This window comes from Ruditapes philippinarum, unplaced genomic scaffold (genome assembly GCF_026571515.1).
Source record: "Ruditapes philippinarum isolate M1 unplaced genomic scaffold, ASM2657151v2 ctg874_1_1_1_1, whole genome shotgun sequence".
NCBI classification, from domain to species: domain Eukaryota; kingdom Metazoa; phylum Mollusca; class Bivalvia; order Venerida; family Veneridae; genus Ruditapes; species Ruditapes philippinarum.
The window spans coordinates 39,096-44,911 of record NW_026863951.1 but is presented as its reverse complement, the minus strand read 5'-3'; the positions used below and the strand labels follow the sequence as shown (position 1 = coordinate 44,911).

At 31.9% G+C, this 5,816-nt stretch overlaps 1 pseudogene; it reads right to left on the bottom strand.

Annotated features, from left to right (window-relative positions):
* Nucleotides 1-277: 277 nt before the first annotated feature.
* On the bottom strand, nucleotides 278-5,469 carry LOC132723917 (NF-kappa-B inhibitor cactus-like; annotated as a pseudogene).
* Between the last annotated feature and the right edge of the window lie 347 nt (nucleotides 5,470-5,816).

Here is a 5,816-nt window from a genome sequence, read left to right as displayed (position 1 = left end):
CACTAGACCATGGCATCTGTATCAAACAGTCAGGATGTGTCTCAAAGACTTGTCAATTTCTCAAATACTACAACATTATTATTCGTTTTGTTGTGTCCGATTTTATATCACATCAACATTTATTAAAGCTATAATCGGGCACCTGAGTAGAACCAACTGTCGTTCTGTAAGATAGCTCGATAGCTTCCTCATATGAAAGAATCCTATTTTGTTCTTTGTGGCTAATTTTCAATTTTTTAACAGTAATAATGTAAATTAGCAGTTCAAAACAAAGACATTTCTATTGAATTATTTTCTTTTATTTTTGAGATCTACTTTACAAACTCACATGATTTAATCAAGTAACATTTACATATATTGAAATAAATGTACTATTATATCGTCGGCTTAGTGTGTTATGTAATGGGGAGTAGGTGAGTCACTGGCACAAAGTGGGGTTATGAAGTGGGGGTGGGGATAATGGACGGTAGATCGGTGATTAGAAATATGTTAAATAAGTGGATTGTTAATAATATTGCAATGTTATATATAATATTATATGAAGTAGATTTATTTGGCTTAGATTATAGTAGCGAAGCAAAAAGTGTAAATTGAGAAGTTAACTTAATAAATGTATCTTTTTAAATATATTTTGAATAGTTCGCATGTAACAATATGAAAATGTGCATTTAACCAAAAGTTAAAATGAGCGTCCCTAAACCCAGGGTCTTTCAAATATAATTCTATTTGAAAGACCCTTCTAAACCATGATAGCTTAATGAAGTTTTTTTTAATGTATGAGATATCTAAAAACAAAAATATATAAAAAAGAAATATCTGCATATCACACACATTTCATACAACCACTACAAATCTAACATAGTTGATAACTTAATTACTTAGCTATTATCAAAATAGGAAAGAAAACAATTCACTTTTTTTTTGGTAGAACATTAATGGTATTATAAATAATTCTATGAGAATTTTGATTTTGAATTTGATGTGAAAGCAAAATTTTCCGAATTGCTTATCTACAAAAATATCATGTTAACACAATTGTCGAGTGAGATGTACATATATGCATACACTTATCACATACATATAGTATTATAAGATAAATGAACAATATTTATTACTTTTTTCGATTAAAACATAAATATTTGACAGTTACAATATGAAATATCTAAGGATTTCTACAATATGTAACACAAAATGAGTTTTTCGTTGTAATTCACTCCTGAAGAATTAATGAATGAAAACTTAATATAAGTTTAGTAAAAATCAATAAAATCTAAAAAAAAAAATCACACCCATTACATCTAGTAGACAGTTCAAACCAAACCATTAGATAGAGATGAAGTTAAGAATGAAATCATTTTCCTCATGAAGTCCATTATGAAATGTCCCTCACAGAAACTTTCAAATGTTTGAAAACTGTTTTTTCCAAAGTTCTACAGTTTCTTGCTTGACTCCATTTTCAGAAAATATCTCAATTTTCCTTGTCCACCTTATTCTAATATCTGGAGTGCTTGATTGCTATTCGGCAATTTCCAGAACTGCTCATGTCTGCCTGTGCTTGATTCATGTTTTAATGAATTCTCAATTGACAATTACTCCATTGATTTTGATATCTTCATAAGGCTCTTCATTCTGGGAAAAAAGAAAAAGTTTATGATAAAAATCAACCCTTACTGCACTAAATATCTTCAATAGACTCGTCTATTTTTCAATCTGAACAAAACCATTCATAATTTTTAGGGAAAATTTCAAATTATGAGCTTACTGGAAAGCAAACAGCCTGAAACAGGGCAGAAAATGATCAGACCCGACACAGATATGCCTGTTGGTTATGATCTGCACTGGTTGCAAGGCCAGCTTGTTTAAGGTTAAGGAATTGCTGAAACATTTGGTGCTACATCAACTTACATATGTGGCAATGTTGGGTTACTAAATTATTCCATGACCCACATATTGTTCTATATTTTAACACACCATGTTATTAGATAAGCCTAGAATTTGACACTTCTGAAAATAAACTGATCAGCTCATTTATGACAACTTCTTTTACATGATTTCTATTTCTGGTGTTGGAGACATGATTTAGAAGTGTCAATTACCTAAAAGTACATCTTGGTCAAATATATATCAAACTTCAGTATGTTAACAATAAAATGCTTCCATCTAGAGTATTTCATAAAACACTGTCAATCATATTTTCAAGTTTGTAGAAAAGTTTGAAAACCAGTTCTGAAGTTACTTTTTATTTTTAAAGCAGTGTGCTAGCCAGGTAAATTTACCTTCAACAGTCCAACCCTTTTACTTTATATGGTAATTTATTACACCAGCCATTCTGGCTAGAACTTACTTTAAATTAGTAATAACCAAACTTCTTTGAAACAAAATTTAACTATTTATAACATTCTATAGGTTTCTTAGCATATCTTTTGTATTTTTAGTATATCTATTGTAATTTAAGAACATTTTAAATTATAAGTTTTTGTTCTTTTTTGATTATGTCAAATTCATTAAACACACAGAATCAAGATAATTACCATTTCTTCTTCTGACGATGACTCATCTGTATCTGACCACGCCCCTGCTTCTTTCAGTAGTCTTACAGCCTGATCATGACCACGCCCCTTTGCCAACATGATAGGTGTAAGACCACCATATGTTGTGCAGTTAATATCCAGCTTACTATGTTCCTGATGTACCAGGAATTCCAATAGTGGCATGCAACCAGACTCTGCTGCATAATGAAGAGCAGTCCTTCCACTTTTACCGTCCTTAAAAATAGAAGGAAAATTAATCATGATAAATGTGTAACCAACAAAAGCATCAATGACTCAATATGATAATGACATCTTCTTAAAACATAAGAACTGCAATGTAACAATCTAATTACAATAATGCCTTATGGTAAATTTTAAATGTAATTTCCTTCAAATTATACACTGAAAATTTGCCAGGTTTATAATAAGGACATAAAAATTCCAATCAAATTTTAAAGGACATAAAAATTCAAATCAAATTTGCTTCCTGCTTACCCTTGCATTAACATTGGCTCCCTTGCTAAGAAGGACATTCAGGGTTGGAATGTGGCATCCTTCTGCAGCCAGATGGACACATACTTGACCTGAAACATGAAGGGAAAAATAAACATACTGCAACAATAAGGAAAAAAGTTGTACCAAATGAAATATTGTACCAATTGCTCCAAATCACACTGTTGATAATTGCGTGGTGAAATGTCCATTAATATTTGTATATCTTATCTAGATATATGTAATGGTAGGCGTAAACATCACATGACAGTTTGAATTTGATGATAATCATATTAAATATTCATTTAATACAGTCAGTTAATTTATTTGTTCAACTTACTATTATAATGACACTAAAACAGAATGGCAAAATGAAACAGAAAACATGACAATCACATGTTTTGATAAAAGCCTCAAGGAATTGGTCCTAAATTTTTTTTTTTTTAAAAAAACATGAAAGAATACATCATTTTCTTTCAAGGTTTTCAAATATCAAATAAAACTAAACACTGTAACACAGAAAATCCAAACAAGATTCATTCACTAACCATCATAGTTTCTGGCTTCCAGATTTTGAGGAATTTGTTGGTAAGGCAAATCATATCTGTTGTTTACAGTTTCCTCATAGTGAATTGGTTCAAGAAGAATCTTTGCGAAGTAGTCATACCCTTCCCTTGACGCAATATGAAGTGGTGTATTTCCCTTGTGGTCTCTACAGTCAACCTGAAGCCACCATTATGTCATTCAACTTCGTGTAAGAAAGTCTGTTTGTGTATTGGACTGGGCAGTGAAGGGGTTTTGAATACTTTTGTTCTTAAGATTTAAATGTATGCAGTTGGTGTCAAGGAGATGAAATTACAGCGCAATATGTCGTTTTTCCTAGCAAATGAATTCTGGCAATGTTGTCGCTCTGAATACATATTGAACATAAATAATGAAAATTATATCTGTTAAATAAATTGGCATTACAATTGTACAATTATGACTCTGCAGATTCATACACCGCCATGTCTCTTCAGTCAAGCCAGGATCTATTTAGTGGTAAAACATATATGCAGACAAAAATTTGAAATTTCTTTGCCAATTTTTCAATTGTAGCTCAGTTAATAAGCATTACTAGTTATTTTCGAGACTTATCTTGCAGAGCTGGGTCTTTCCCAGGGGCTTGAATATAACATGCCTTTTAGGGCCTAGCATGTGCTTAAAATTTACTTAAAAGCATTTTATCTGGGATAGAATTAAATTGATCTAAATGCTTTCTCCATTAAAACAAAGAATGTAGAATGAAATAATTCCATTAATAATCATAAAATAATGCACATCAAGAGCATCAGTCCAAGACAAAAAAAATATTTCAACACAATTTAAATTAATGACACAGAGCTAAATTGTTGTACATTACTTCATTATTGGATAAATAAATCAAGGTCATATAACTAGATAAAACTTGATTTTGAACTATTTACATACTTCAATGTTAGACAAGAATTTACCTGTTAAACAGTACTACGGTAGCTTTTTTACAAGGATATGAAATTTCATTGGCTAAAAGTATTTAGGTCACTCCTAGTTTACGATTGGCTGCACAAACAGCTGTAAAGGGGAATTCCGAATGTGCTAAAAATAAATCCTCGTAAGTTATAACAAAGCCCCGGGTAACCAACCAGTCGATCAGTACAATCGATGATTAAATAATGTTTCCCGATTAGTAAGAAAAGATAACCCACTTATAAAATAGCAGGCTTACGAAATTCCCATTAAAGAATATGCACTTAATGAACTGAAATGACCTTGTTGACTAAAAACTCAAAATCCTTACGTGTCACCATCGTCGTCTTGTTGATAAGTTTCCAAAAGAAGTTGTCGATATTGTCTTAGCTTTTCACTATCTTCTGCTTCTGAGTTACTGTCCGAAATTTGATCAGATAATTTCTTTGTGGATATTGATTTTGCACTTTTTTCCGAAGATAAATATTCATCATCAAAACCTTCATCTACACTAGACAGTTGCGTGCTTTTTTGGTCTTCAGAATTATCCAAAGTTAAACTTTCCAGTCCAGCAACGGGAATTAATCTGTCTTCATCACTGGCGTAACGACCCTCACCAAGATCACTTGGTAAATTTCCACTTACATAACCAGACGAATAGTTAGAATCGCATCTTTCATCTTTTAAACCATATCCTTTGTTAACATCAAACCTCCGCCCAGAGCCATGTTGAATTTCATTTGTAACCCCCGTTGGACAACAGTCCTCGACTATATCCGTATCTGCACTTAAATCCATTTCAATGTCTTTACCGCACGACGTATTCCGACTGAAAGCCTGTTCAAATGAAAAGTAATACTATTTATCTGCACGGTGAGCTATCAAATTACACATCAATGTCCTTTCTATTTCAAATTTAAATTAAAGCATTTAGGTATCTCATATCTCCGACTTTACTTGCTGGTAAATTTTCGGGGATTTCCAAACTTATTAGCAATCTACGCATGCGCGCTTTGCTTGAATGCGTTATATTCATGAGGGAATTTCCATTTTCGCAATTCAATAGTGCGTCACATGTCTAACTTGTTTACGACTAGAAATGAATTAGCAAAATAACAATTTTGTTTACGTATTAGCCCCTATATATTCAGGTACACAATAAAAATATACTCACGGTTAAGTAAAACGAGAGAATTTAATATATACAGAATATAACTCTGTGGTAAAAGATCTAGAATCAATATCATATATGAACAGTACTGCAGCGTGTCAGACCTCGAAGTCGAATGAGAGATCGGTTAAATT